Source organism: Rhinatrema bivittatum, chromosome 1 (assembly GCF_901001135.1).
Source record: "Rhinatrema bivittatum chromosome 1, aRhiBiv1.1, whole genome shotgun sequence".
In the NCBI taxonomy this organism is placed as follows: Eukaryota; Metazoa; Chordata; class Amphibia; order Gymnophiona; family Rhinatrematidae; genus Rhinatrema; species Rhinatrema bivittatum.
In genome coordinates this window covers 426,575,642-426,591,208 of record NC_042615.1, presented here as the reverse complement: position 1 = coordinate 426,591,208, position 15,567 = coordinate 426,575,642, and the positions used below count along the sequence as shown (strand labels likewise).

At 45.6% G+C, this 15,567-nt stretch overlaps 1 protein-coding gene across 2 annotated transcripts in view; it reads left to right on the top strand.

The window, feature by feature from the left end:
• CORO2A (coronin 2A) overlaps positions 1–15,567 on the top strand; it is a 251,954-nt gene that overhangs the window by 121,484 nt on the left and 114,903 nt on the right. The gene's annotated exons all lie outside the window — the stretch shown is intronic.

Genomic DNA, 15,567 nt, shown 5'->3' with positions numbered 1-15,567 from the left:
AACATATGAGGTTGCTAGTCAGCGGGCAGGTAAGCAGGAAAGTTACCTGAGTGGCTTGACTCAGATAAGGGTTCTGCCCAGGATACTCAGTTAAAATTACCCAAAGGAGCCAACCCCCATCCCAGGGGAGGGGTACAGAGGCTGGTGGGAGGGCTGGTGAGTTCAATTTAAGCCAGGAACCATCCTGCCACCTTCTCTTCTTTCAGGTGGTTTTCTAGCGGAGTAGTAGGCCTGTTGGTTAATTCAACATCTTTGTGTTAGGAGGTCAGTTAAGCTGCGGCTCTCCATGGCTTTACCTGCTTTCGTGGTGCATTGTGATCTTTTAGCAGGCTGGGATACTAATGAAGTTCTTGGGAGTATGGCCAGGTTTAGCTCCTTCTGCTGCAAGCTCTTGCTTTCCTCTGTACAGTTTCCTGTGTTCCTGTGCTGGCAAGGGGTTTTGGTCCTACCTGCTGTTAGGTGGGAGGTGCTCGCCCCATTGCTGGGGGGCAGTCGGTGTGTGTGAGGAGCCCAGGAGCAGCTCAGTGATTGATTTTCTTTTTTCAGCATGCAAGCTTGCTGACTCAAACAAGAGAGAAATAAAAATAAATAAAAGAAGACCTGTTTGTTTTATGCAGCTCTGGTGCACTGGGAAAGAGGTTTGAATCCCTGTGCTGAGGTTCCCAGAGGGCCTGTCTCCCCTCATGGAGCATGTTTGTTAGCTTGCTGTTTCTTTTTTTTTTTTTTTTTTAAGAAACCGGAAGAAAGGTAGATGGTACTTAAAGGGGCAGCTTCAGGCTGCCTTGTAAAAAAAAAAAAATCTGCAAGATTTAGGGATCTTTTCCATTCTAGCACCAAGAACATGAGCTGCTTTTATAGCTTGGTAGGTGGAGTGGAGGGGGGAGGGAAGTGGTAGGAATAAGCAGGACAATAAAAGAAAAGAACAAGCCCTGCCCAGTATGGCTGTTGCTACCCAGATCCAGATGGCTTTATCATTACAGACAGGGCCAGGACAAGGGTATTAGGTGCCCCAGGCAAAACTTCAGCCATGTGCCCCCCCCCCCCCCCCAGCTTCCACAACAACACAATTGATTTACATTTGGGCTGATACAGTAAAAGTTGCGGGACAGTGGGCGAACGCCCGCTCTCCCGGTGCACGCACAGGCACCCCTAGTGCCTCTTTTTGGACAGGAGCGGTGGCTGTCAGCCGGTTTGACAGCCGATGCACAATTTTGCCGGCGTCAGTTCTCGAGCCTGCTGACAGCCACAGGTTCGGAAACTGGACGCCGGCAAAATTGAGTGTCCGGTTTTCAAGCTGCGGGCCGATTTAAAAATTTTTTTTAACTTTTTCTGTGGACTTTCCCAGTGCCCGGAGAAATTAACGCCTACCTTTGGGTAGGCGCTAATTTCTGAAAGTAAAATGTGCGGCTTGGCTGCACATTTTGCTTTCTGAATCTCGCGGGAATACCTAATAGGGCCATCAACATGCATTTGCAATAACTATTACTTTCACTTAATTTACCACCTAACTCGTCTAGCTTGAGGCAGGATTCTGTAAATATTCAACAAAATACAGTAGAAGAACATTAAACTATACTTTTTGCTCAAAAACAACAAAACAATTTACAGTATAGAACAGTCAGCAGGACAAAATAAAATATTAAATATTAGAGATGTGAATCGTGTGATCGATCGTCTTAATGATCGATTTCGGCTGGGAGGGGGAGGGAATCGGATCGTCGCAGTTTGGGTTTTTTAAATATCGTGTAAATCATGTAAATCGAAAACCGGCACACTAAAACATCCCTAAAACCCACCCCGACCCTTTAAAATAAATCCCCCACCCTCCCGAACCCCTCCAAAATGCCTTAAATTACCTGGGGTCCAGTGGGGAGGAGGGGAAAATGGTGCCAGCCGTACGGCAACACGATTCGACTGCAGGAGGTCGTTCCGGACCCCCGCTGGACTTTTGGCAAGTCTTGTGGGGGTCAGGAGGCCCCCCCAAGCTGGCCAAAAGTCCCTGGGGGTCCAGCGGGGGTCCGGGAGTGATCTCCTACGCTCCTGCCGTCGGGGGACAAAAAAACAAAATGGCGCCGGCGCTACCTTTGCCCTGTCATATGACAGGTCAAAGGTGGCGCCGGCGCCATTTCTACAACGCACAGGAGGTCCGAGAGTAACAGATCACACTGGGACCCTTCCTCTGGACCCCAGGTAATTTAAGGCATTTTGGGGGGGTTCGGGAGGGTGGGGGATTTATTTTAAAGGGTCGGGGTGGGTTTTAGGGTTGTTTTAGTGTGCCGGTTTTCCCGCCCTCCCCCTTCCCCTCCCCCTTCCCCCGATTTACGATTTTTTGACGATAAATCGGGGGAATTGTTATTGTATCGCGGCTCTAACGATTTTTGACGATTTAAAATATATCGGACGATATTTTAAATCGTCAAAAAACGATTCACATCCCTATTAAATATTCAATCCAAAGAAAAACAATTTGTGCTACACTTTATACAGGATCTGTATTAGAAAGACTGCATTAGAATTTTACTTCCCTTGCTTTCAGTTTAGAAAATGTAGAAATAAGTTTCTCTAAATCAAGATTTTGTGCAACTTAATTTTCTATTCACAAGGGGACCAACCCAACAAGTCTTTCTTGCCTCATTGAGGAACAAATATATGTTTTAATCAACTTTAGCTTGGAAAAGCTTCACTCACCACTGGCCACAGAAACATGGAGGGTCAAGAGGGTATGGAGGGCAGTAAATATGTTAGGGACACTATCTGCCAGTTTATGTCTGCCTATAAAGTTCAGTACATCTTGTGGTGATGAACTCTCTTGAATTCATCTTGCGATGGTTTGCAATTCACTGCACATATCAGAAGCAACAATTTTTTTGGAATCCCCGTGTTGCAAAGCGTGCTCCAATTTCAAACTGTAAATATTAGAGGAAGGCAAACACAGAGCTAAATTTGATGTATCTGTGCGAATCTTTCTTCAGTTGATTGTATTGCTGTGTCTTGGACTGCAAAATAAAAGTTCACTTTGAAGTTTTCCTCAGCACTCTGTATAGGGTTATCATCGGCTTCATATGTGAACTGCTTCTCTTTTCTCCTAATACGGACTGGATCTGGTTCAACGCATGCTGGTATCTCCAACTTCTCAGCAAGTTCATGTACATCTACCAGTGTTTTCGCAAACCCTTCATCACTCCTGCAATCTAAAAGAGATTTCTTGGTTCCACTTAGTTGCTCAGTGGTATTGTGCATGTCAAAGTTGTTTACTAGTCATGTTGATCTCAAAAAAGGATCTTATGCCACACAACAAGATAAACCACAGACTTGAAGCTGGAAATACTTTTTGCAAGAGTTTGTGCCTCTACCACAGGCCGATACAGTACAGGCGTTAATTTCTGCTGGCGCTGGGGAAGTGCATATCATGGCGATATGAAGTTGGAAGTCCCAAAAGTTAAAAAAAAATAAATTAAAATCAGCTCGTGGGTTGAAAACCAGACGCTCAATTTTGCTGGCGTCCGGTTTCCGAACCCATGGCTGTCAGCAGGGCTTGAGAACCGACACCGGCAAAATTGAGCGTCAGCTGTCAAACCCGCTGACAGCCGCCGCTCCTGTCCAAAAAGAGGCGCTAGGGACGCGCTAGTGTCCCTAGCGCCTCTTTTTACCGCGGGCCATAATTTAAATATTTTGGTTTACTGAATCGCACACACAGGACACTGGACAGGGCACTCGCCCGCTCTCCCGCGATCTTTACTGTATCGGCCTGCCAGTGAGGTATTGCCAGATAATCCTGTTAGGGTAGGGTCATCAGCAGTTTCAGTTAGTGCATCCTAGATATCACCTAGTTAATAGCAAAGAGGTTTCAGTGCATGTATTCAACTTTCCTATCTTGTTTCATGCAATTGTTTCACAGTAAAAGCAGTCATATGGTGCATTAGACCTTCCCAATGATGTGTTGAAGCTGAGAAATACACATAAACATGTTGTACTAGGTTAAAGCCATTGCCTCCAAGCAACATTTAGCAGCATCACTAACAACCACATTCAAAGAATGCATACAGCAAGGAACAAATAAAACTCATGGATTAACATCTTCATTGCTCACCATTTTCTTTCCCTTTCATATTGCTTCCATTATCATAGCCTTGACCACGTAAGGTTTCAATGGGCAATGACTTATCTTCTAACTGGTGAAGGACAGTGTCTAAATGAAATATATATGTTTATTCACATACATGTGTATTTCACATTTTATATTTTAATATAAAAATCCCAAATAACATGACCCCAATATACAAAGACATCATAAAAATATACAAGTAATACAGTCTCATCTCATGCTTATCACATATATACGTATCACTTATCTCACATCATCTATTCAAAAAATTAATTAATTAATTAATTTATTTTAGATTTTTATATTCCACTATTCGGCACTTCAAATCCCACAATCCAACAATAATTTCCCAATTTACCACACCAAATTCACACAAGATTTAATTCCCATTAGTGAACTCCCGACATCAGGATCCAATATGTTTCGCCACTATAAGGCTTCTTCAAGGGAAACAAGATGACAATGTAATAGTTAATATCATACATTACACTCCCTGTCTTAAAATTCCAGTCTCAAAAGTTACAATCAATAAGTTTCATCTTAGATGAGATTCAAAGACTAGTCCATTTCACATAAATTTCCATAAAGCTGGGATCAAATCATTCTCTTCATGTGCAATCAATTGCATATCCATCAATGGCATGAGATGAGAGAGAGAACGCCTTAACGCTGCGTTAACGCCATAATGCATTTTGAAGAATGATGCGGCAAATGATTACTATGAAAAGCTTTTCTATATATAATAATACCTGCATAGAAGGGTTCCACATTCCTTCAAGATATAATTTCCGCTCAATTTCATCTTAACAAATGCCCTCCTCTAATATCACCTTATCGATCTCATAATGCACATGTAATCTATAAACCAGAGAACAGCCTTTGTTGTCCTCTGTCTGGCAGCCAAGCAGAGGAAGCATTGGCTCGGCTGAGCTGGCTTACCTGCAGGCTGCAGCCTGGATTTCCTCAGCGCAGGCAGGCTAGGCAGCTACTCTTCTTCCCTTGCACTGGGTGGATCTGATTGGTTGGGCGCGATGGGATGGGACAGGTCACCTCTTTCCAGTGCCCTGCTGCACTACTCCTGTTCCGCTCCTCCTCGAGTGCACACTCAGGGATAGTCTACTGATCAGGAAGGGAAGAGAAGCATTTGTAGCAGGGGGGCCTCACTTACTGGGAGAAGAGAAGCCTTTGAGGCTTGAAAGGCAGTCAGGTGATGACGGGTCGCTGAAATATTCTGCCAGCTACCACGGCTGATTCTTCTCAATCATCAGGATTGGCATGTCAGTCGGCCCGATTAATTGCACCGTCACCATGCTGGCTGTGTCTTGCTGCTGACCCTGGCGGCCTAGGCAGCCGCCTATTCCGCCTACTGCTTCCGCCAGCCCTGATTAAGATCTGCTTTTCAATTGTAAAGCAAGGAGGGGAAGGACAGAGGTAAAGAGAGCAACTCAACCTGTGTTCTTCTAGGTTGTCTTAAATGGTGCACTGATTAAGATGATTAAAGTGAAGGACTTTGTATAAGTAATTCAGTGGTGCAGATGTCTAGTGAGGTGTAATATGTTCCAGGAGGACATTATGAGATCTTATTACAAGTTTGTTTAGCGTGTGTAACCCTTGAAACAGGTAACGGGAGGTCACCAAAACACTGGCCAGTGTTGGGGGATGTATGAGTGATGTAACTCATAAGAATTATCAAAGTGATTTATAAAATCCATAAGATAAGTGAAATAGTTTTTTCTTTTTCTTTCTTTGGTAGAAAGGATTTTAACAATAGCAATGGTCTCTGAGTCTACTTGAGGCCCATTGCATGGTGGGAGATAGTGGATTACACCTTTTGTGCATTTCTTCTGATACCGGTTTCAGTGTCTTAAAAAAATTTGATTATTTAATTGTACATACTTGTACAAATATGTAATCCCTCTGGTTTTTTAAAAATTTGATTACTATATATATATATATATATAATGTGTGTGTGTGTTTCTCTTGCAAACACACACACACACACCCCTGCGTATATGAAGTGTAGTCATCAAGCAGCCTCACTGCCAACCAAAGTCTCAAAGTCCCCATTTTGTTTCTCTTGCAAGTTTCTGAAAGCTCACACACATGGGCATAGAGAGGCAGAGACTCCATAATCCAGACAGACACAGAGAAAAACAGGTAGCTCACAGCTAGTCACAGATACCCCACAGAGGGACAGAAATTAAACATCCAGACAGGAACAGAGACACAGATATACCACACCTAGACAGAACAAAAGACAGAGACACAGGCAGACAAACCACATCACGTATAGAGACCAAAGCACACCAGACAACCACAGAGACACACACTCTTACTCCTTGGGGAATTCTGTACAAAAAAAATTAAAATTCTGCGCACAAATCTTAACATTCTGCAAAGTTTATATTGGTCAAAATAACACAATTTACATGACAGTCTTTAAGTAATTACATTTTAAATTAATACAGAAAAAAGTTATTACTTAGAGATGCAGAATTTTAAATATTTTGAGCAGAATTTCCCTAGAAATTCACTGTAAGAGTGTCCCTTCCATTCGCTTTCCCTACTCCCCTGGCCACTTTGCCCTCTCAGGCCCCAACTCCTCCACCTGCCAGTATCTCTCCCCTCCACCTCTAGGCTCAACCCCTTCCACTCTATTGCCAGTCCCAGAGTTTGACCCTGTTCTCAGTACTGCCCCTCACACAGGTTCCCCCTGTCCTGCCCTCTCTCACACACATGCTCCCTCTCTCTAGTACACATACACACACCCTCATACAGGCTCCCTCTCTCTCTCGCACACACACACATCCCCTCATTCAGGGCCCTCTCTCTTGCATACACACCCACACAAGCTCCCTTTCTCTTTTACACATACATCCTCACACAGGCTACCTATGTCTCTCTCTCTCATGCACCCCTTCACACAGACTCTCTCTCACACATACACAATCCCTTCACACAGGCTAGCAACCTGACATACACATGATCCCTTTTCCATACACACCAGCTCCCAATCTCTCACACACATACACACTCCTTCACAATCTCCTCATATTTATTTTATTTTATTTATTTAATTTTATATACCGGCAACCGTTTGCACATCGTGCCGGTTTAGACTCCCTCTCTCTGGCACTACTGGCACGCCATATAGACTCCCTCTCTCTGGCACCCATACTCAAGCATCCCCCCCCCCCCCCACTCTCTCACCTCCCATGCTCTCTCTCTCACCCTCCCCTCCCCTCTCTCACAACCCTCTCCCTCTCCTCTCACACACATTCACACTCACCGGAGCCTTCATCTTCGCCGCAAGCAGAGCACTCAGCACACTCAGTTCGCGACACACGGGGACCTTCATCTTCGCCGTGAACGGCGTGCCAAGACCTTCATCTTTGCTGTGTTGAGCGCGTCATGCGGCTCACGGGGGCCTTCATCTTCGCGCGCTACGTTCGCGGCATGCCGGGATCTCCTCTGCCACTTTCTGCGCAGAAGTTGGCAATTCTGCGCAGGGGGGATATTCTGCGCAAATTCTGAGTTCCGCAGTAGCGCAGAATTCCCCCAGGACTAACTCCCTACACCATACCTGTAAGGGATGGAAAATTAAAAAAAACTGAGTAAAGCTCCATCTCACCCTGCCCAAATTTATTTTGCTTTTCATTGTCATTATTTTTTCCTATTTTTCTCTCTATTTATGTATTTTTCTTAGTTTGCTCAGCTTTTTTTATGTTCTCATGTTTTGATTTGCTTATTTAACTTTTTTTTTTTTTTTTACAATTTTTGCCTTTCTTCTGTCTTATCCAGTTTCTCCCTTTCTTCCCTCTACTTATTCTCTGACACAGTCTGGCAGGCTGGAATCAGGGATCACCTGCACAGAAGCAACACAGGACTGCAAGGCAGGACTGAAAATGGTCTTCTGCCTAACCAGCCCCCTCCACCTCAGATTGAGCCCTAGCAAATATCATGGTGATGCAAGCACGGACTGGGAGCTATATACAGGCTGGGTGCTGGAGTCAGGCATAGGCTGGGAGCTAGACACAGGTACTGACTGGGAGCTATATCCAGGCACAGATGATAAGGCTGGTACTGAGGACAGGCAAGGGCAAGGCCTGGAAAACGGACAAGGGACTGAACTTGACTGGGCAGGATAAGGATTGGACAAGGACAGGACTGGACAACGACAGAACTAGGACATGCACCAGTAAGCCAGAAAGCCCAACAGGGCACAATGCAGGGCAAGGTAATCCTAGTGGGCCCAAAGGCTGCAAGGCAGAATAGGAAAGCTCAGAAGGCCACTGAGCTATGCAGGAGAGCCTAGAAGGCCCCAGAACAAGGTAGGAAGCCAGGGTAGGCCACAGAGCAAGGCAGGAAGACAAGGTAGGCCACAGAGCAAGGCAGGAGGCTTGGATAGGCCACAGAGCAAGGCAGGAGGCCTGGATAGGCCGCAAGGCAGGAGGCCTGGACAGTCTGCAAAACAAAGTAGAGTAGCAAGACAAGGCTGGCGAGGTCAAGGAGCCAAGGTGACTCCATGAAGAGGCAAGATAGGACTGAACAGGTTGGATTAAGTAGGGCTGAAACATCTGCATCAGGTGATCAGCGAGGAAGTGGCTACGGTAGCTGTGAGCAAGGCTCATTGGAGACCTCTACTGGTGGGGAGGAAGCATAGCAGGCAAAACCATGACATACTCTCTCTGACTTCTTTGCCCATGCCCTTCCCCAACCTCACCACTTCTTTTCCTCCAGCAGGCAATAGCTGTGATCAAACTCCCCGGGTAGGGAACCAGCAGCAGCAGGAACCTTTCTCAGGCTGATGCATCAGAGGATGGCAGGTCTTCCTGGTTTACGGTACACGCAGTGGCTCCTCTCTCATATCCATTTCTGCTGCAGAGTAAGGCGCTCCCTCCCCACCTGGGCCCACCACAGCAGAAGCAACGCTCTCTCTGGCCACTGCGTCACTCGGCCAAGCCATGGCAATGCTTACAATGTTGTAACTTATGTTCTCAAATATATAGATCCTGTAAACCAAAAGAGTGGGTAAAGGGGCCCAATGTGACCTCATATATTGGTGCCCAGAGGCTTAAGCTTATGCATGCTTTCATTGGCGAGATGCCTTCTTTTAATCATTGGTCACAAAGGGACAAGTTATTTTTGAAAGAACGCTCCCTACTCGGGAGCTGTACTGTTCATGCACTTTGGATGAGAGCGTCTGAAGCTGTACTTATCTTTGCGGCGTTGTCACGTATAAGAGCCTTATGATGATGATGGCTAAATGGATGGATCCGGCGTGATTCCGACACTAAGTGTTTGGAGAAAACTTCCTTCTTCAGGGGGTCGGAGTACCAATGTTGCCGGCTCAATCAATTGAACAAGAGGTGCGCTTATGTGGCTGCGTGTGTGGCGTCTTAATGTGGCTTTCGGCAATGCTGTTGTAAAGTCTATCGCTGCCGATAGATGACATACGGCCAAGCAATAGACTTTACAACCCCCCGCTCAGGGAATCCTGAAACAACATCATTAAACATCATAGGATGAGTACCATTTAAAAATGTGAGATATGGCCTCTAGAACCACTATTTGCCCAGGGGTTAGACACACACACAGACACACACACATAGTCGGGGGGGGGGGGGGGGGGAAGAATGGGTGGGTCTCTCTCTCTCTCTCTGCCCTTCCTTTCATTACATCACCAAGCAGCATTATCAGTCTACCTAGCCATTCCTTGCATTTTCCACCTAGGCATGAAAACAGAGTGCAGGGTGAAATGCTTGTGTGTGGTGTATGTATATATGTGTGTGTGTATATGTGTATATATGTATGTGTGTGTGTGTGTATATATATATATATATGTATATATATATATATATATATATATATATATGGAAAATGCAAGGAATGGCTAGATAAATGATAATGCTGCTTGGTGACGTAATGAAAGAAAGGGCAGAGAGAGAGCCCCCACCCATTCTTTTTCCCCCCCCTGACTATGTGTGGATATTAAGGGGGGCCCCAAAAAAAGAAAATGTTAGAATTGCATGCCAACTTCAGAGAGCACATGTTTTGTCTCCGTGACCTGGATGTGTGTTATAGAAGGTGTCTTGTAGTTGCTCTCTGGGGGTGGAGGAATGGAGATAAGTGTCTGAGTATGCGGGGCTCAGTAGGGAAGGCATGGAGGGGTGTGATTTGGTAGGCCTGCAAGAGGGTGTGTGTGGGAAGGGATGGTATATAAGGTGGCAGTTGGGTGAGGGTAGTGTGAGGAGGTTGTTATGGTTTCGAGGTGTTTGGGTGGATTCCTGGATACTGTGGCAGATGACCATGCCCACAAGGAGGAGCCCCGTGGGGAGCCACAGTACTGGGCTAGACTCAGGATGCACAAACACAGAGTTTTGTCTTTTATTGTACAGCTGATGTGTACCACCAGAGGTGGCAGTAGTGAGGTGATCCAGAGGTAACAGTCCAGGGATCCTCGGCAGAGGGAACCCATCTCACCGAGATGGTATAGGGAGATCCAGGTGTAGGTTTCCAAGCACGGCAGAGCTGTAGATGAGACAGACTGAGAATTAGATTACTCACTAGATGGTAGCTGTAAGGTTGATGATTCCACCAGGCAGAAGAAGATGATTACAGGCACCGAGGCAGGGAGAGCAGGCCCTCGAGGAGCGAGTACCTGATCCCAGGAAGGCACCTGAAAGGAAAGCAAAAGGGCCCCCAAGGAGCGGGTACCCTGGTTAGAGAGAATACCCCGAAGGGCAGAGAGAGCTTCCAGTGGCAGCAAGGAAGCGGCAGAGTAGCTTAGACTGGAGCAGATCAAGTCCTTGCTAACTCGCAGGTTAGAAATGGAATCCGGGGCTGGCCCCAGTATTTCCCACGCTGACTCCTTTAAGAGGAAAGGCTGACGTCACCACGTGCATCTAGGTGATGTTAGGGGGTGGGGCTTCAGCAGCGGCAGCGCTCCTGCCTTGGAGGAAGGCCTCTCGGCGTCTCCGAGCTTAACGGTCCGCTGCAAACTTCGGTATCTAGAACTAAGGAGCTGGATATCAAATCTATCACATGGCCAGATCATGCTCCAGTATGATGGGATCTCTATCTGTCTCAAATCGGTAAAGGCAGGCAATTCTGGAAAGCTAAAATAGTTTAACAATAATAACTTATGTAAACAACTGGAATCAGATATTACAGAAAGTTGCATTTCAACGACAATGCGGACACAACTCCTTTAGTCCGCTGGGACTGTCTTAAAGCTGTTGAAAGGGGGAGGCTGATTTCAGCAACTTATAAGAAAAGGGAACGAGAAAAAAATTAACTTTGAATTCTATCTGGGAGCTGGAGTTTTTACATAAGATGAATCTCAATGCTAAAACCCTTACTGAATTAGAGAAAGCTAGGAAAAAAACATGTTTGCTCTATTTTGAAGAAATTTTCAGGATGTTAGCTCTGAAACTCAAGCGTCAAACTGCTGAAAGCCAAGGAAGCTATACTGCCCAGCCTTCCCAATAGGATTTTTGCCAAGATCAATGTTTAAAAGGGAGAGGAAGAGCTACACAATGTAGCATCTTTTCCTGCCTGTTGCGTTGGAGGTGGACCCTTGGGCCGAGGTGGGGTTGACGCAACCCGTAGTTAAGGACCTACGGGTCCCCACCGTCGGCAGGTGGAGTGGGCTGATAGGCAGAGGCCGCTGGAGCTTCACCCTTACCAGCCCTTGTTTCCTGTGGGTTGAGCCTTTGGGTGCCGGGGCTGGCAGGACTTAGGTGGGCCTTGAGGTGGAATAACAAGAGAAGTTAGTTCAGCCCAGAGACAGCAGGCAAGGGATGGTGTAGTCCTACCCTGGGCTGGGTAAGGTTCTGGAAACTCGGGTGCCAGTGAAACAAAGACAGACTGAGGGCGCTCGAGCACAAGTAGGCCGAAGCCTAATAAGTCCACGTCCAGGGAATAGGCTGAAGAGGCGGCCAATGCTAGGCTTGAGTCAGGGCTGGCGGCAATCCAGGGGCTATGGCAAGCAATGCTGAGGTCAATAGCGTAGTCAATCAAAGCTGAGGTCTGGTCACGGAGAAGTCAAATAGCGAGGGGAGGGTCGCGGGTAGTGGCGTCTCTCCACGGGCTACGCGGAGAGGCCCGATGAACAGTAGCATCATGACCTGGAACGCTAGGGACTGTGGCAGACCTGGAAGCACTGAAGGAGACCCGAGGTCGGAGCTGGCAGCCCACCGCCACTAGTGAGGAGGAACCAGAGGCTGGAGTCCTTGTGGAAAGGTGAAAGGGCCGTGCCGCAGGTCTGCTGCGGACGGCACACATAACACCACCTTAGCCAAGACAGTGATAGCCACATTGGAGAAAGAGAACAACAAAGCCCCTTCCAAATGAAAACACGTGTAAGAGGACCAGCTAAAATATGACAAAACATTTTATAAAATTTTTCCGAATATCCATGGATGCCAGGAGCCTTTCTCACTTCCAAATCCTTAATTGCTGGAATTATATCTGGAAGTGAAATCTCCTTATTCAAACACTGTTGCATCTCACACCTCAAGAGCCAAACAGAACTGGGAAAACCTTTCCCTACTTTTAACAGCAGTGAACACTGTCCTGGCTAAGGCAGGGAAAGATGCTACATTATGTAGCTCTTCATCTCCCTTTTGAACATTGATCTTGGCAAAAATTCTGTTGGGAAGGCTGGGCAGTATAGTTCCCTTGTTAGTGCTTAAGGACCAGTCTGGTTTTATACCGGGGGGTTTAGCTGCAGATAATGTGAGAGAGGTTTTGAATAATGTGGGGCAGGGTACCAGGCAGGTATGCCCATTATCCCCATTATTATTTGCTGTTGCTATGGAACCCTTTGTGGAGAAGGTTTGGAGAAATTTGGAGGTTGGAGGGATCTTGGGAGGTGAGTGCCATTATAAAATTTCACTCTTTGCTTATGACCTATTTACATTGAGTAGTCTGGAAACATCTTTTTGGCCACTGGTAGCTGAAATAGGGTTCTGGGTTTAAGATCAGCATGGATAAATCTGAGATTTTTAATATAAACCTTTCAGATTGTTTAATTCAGTCTTTGAAGCTCAAATTTCATTTTAAGTGGGTCAAGGGCATATTAAAGTATTTGGGCATTTACTTTGGGGCTGAACCTGGAGATCTCTTTCAGTTTAATCCCCTATAATTCTGAATATTTCAACAGATTTAAATAGCTGGCAGCAGTTTCATTTGTCTTGATTGGGTAGAACTGCAACAATTAAAATGAATATGTTGATTTGTTTGTGTAATCTATTTCAGACTTCCCATATTTGTACCAGTTAAAATATTGAAAAGTCTTCAGAGAATAATTTTTGGTTTCATTTGGAGGCAGAGATCCCTAGGGTCGCAAAGAAGTGTTTTGTTATCAACCAAAATTGGCGGGAGGATTGGGTGTTACCAATATCAAAAAATACTGTTTAGCCTCACAATTGAAGATGTTTGAAGATTTGCATAGAGAGGCTGCTGGGAAACAGTGAATCCAATTTTAAAAGCCCGGTGCACGCAAATCCTGGGAAATACGCGTGTGGCCGGCCCATGCGTGCGCATGTCTCTCAGTAGGCGCGGAAGTGCTGGGCTTGTAAAAGGGGCGGGGGTGGGGGACGACTGGGACAGCCCCATTAGGCGCTGTCCTGGTGAAGCGACTGCCGGGGTGTGCAACCCTACTTCTGGGTGTAGCTTGCTTATTGCGGCGGTTACTACCCCTAACTAATTAAGCCGGATACTTCTCTTAGATGCAGTTCCAACACTGCTCTCTACATTAATGGTGGGGGTGGAAGGGAAATAGAACCAAAAGGTTACTAAGAGCCAAGAGTAACAGATAAGTATGAGAAAAAAAAAGTGCAAAACTTGCTGGGCAGACTGGATGGGCCGATTGGTCTTCTTCTGCCGTCATTTCTATGTTTCTATGTTCTGCTCAGAGGAGCAGGTAAGTTGTAAAACAAGAAAATTTAGGGTAGGTAGGTGGGGTTTAGGGAGGAGAGGGGGGAAAGGGAGGAAGGATAGGTAGGAAGTTAGGGAAGTTCTCTCCCAGTCCACTCCTTTATTGGAACGGACTGGGAGGGAACTGGGGAAAGGGCCGATCGCGGCGCTGCGCGTTTATTACAAAATCCCCTCCCCCTTGCACATGTGAGTCGGCACCCGCGCATACATGCAGGCACCAATATAAAATTGGGCGCACGTTATAAAATCAGCACGTCCTTTTTAAAATTTACCTTTTCTTGAACAGGCTGTTGTAGGGGATGTGCCTATCAAGGCTTTAGTGTGACTTCCTAATAGATTATGTGTGTTTCCCTTTTTCTTCTCTCCCATTATTCCTTTTACTGTAAGTTTGTGGGTTGCTTGGAAGATTGCTGCGCTGGGTAGGAGTGATTTTTTTTTTGAATCTCTTTTGAGATTTAATAGGGACTTTCAACCTAGGCTTAGCTCTTTAGACTTTCAGTGGTGGGATGACTTGGGTATCTCTCAGATGGGGGCAAGTTTGAGGGAATGCTGGAGTGTTGAGCTTTGACAACCTTAGTGAGAAGTATCGTTTCCATATTTATAGTTACATCATTTTGTGGGACTAAAGTTGGATAAAACTAATCTTCTGAAGAGTAAACCTTTTTCATGGGTTACTGTGTACTGTGATAAGGGCAGAACTACTATGGGGATCATTTCTAAACTATATGCTGCACTGAATTGTGACTTGTTCACAAACCTCTGCATATTGTGGCCTGGGAAAAAGATCTAGGAGAGAGTTTGGATAAAAATTCTTGGGACCTTTGCTTTTTGTCGGTGGGGAGAAGTTCCATCTCCATACTTCTTGTTGAAAATGGATACACATTATTGTTTCAGTGATATTTCATTCTGGAACGATTCCAGAAAATATATCCTGATGTTAAGAAGGTTCCCTATTTCATATCTGGAAGTGCCACCTAGTATAGAAGTACTGGAACATGATTATTAGGTTGGTTAAAGATATTACCCATGCTTCTATCCCTAGAGATCCTAAGATTTTTCTTTTAAGCTGTTTTCCCACTCTCAATGATGCGTTCTCACTGAAAATATTAATATTACAGATTATTACTGCTGTGAGATGCATGCTGATGGCTTTTTGGAAGACCTCAGAGACCCCAGCCTTGCCATCTGTCTGTCAGCACCTTAGGAAAGCTCATTATATGGTGAAAATGATTGCGCTTAGACATAAAGCACTTGAGAAGTTTGAAGCTAACTGCAAGCTCTACCTACTTTGGTTAGAGTCATGTACCTCTTGATCTGTTGCTCAGTTATGTAAGAACATAAGAAATTGCCATGCTGGGTCAGACCAAGGGTCCATCAAGCCCAGCATCCTGTTTCCAACAGTGGCCAATCCAGGTTAAAAGTACCTGGCAAGTACCCAAACACTAAGTATATCCCACGCTACTGATGCTAGTAATAGCAGTGGCTATTTTCTAAGTCAACCTGATTAATAGCAGGTAATG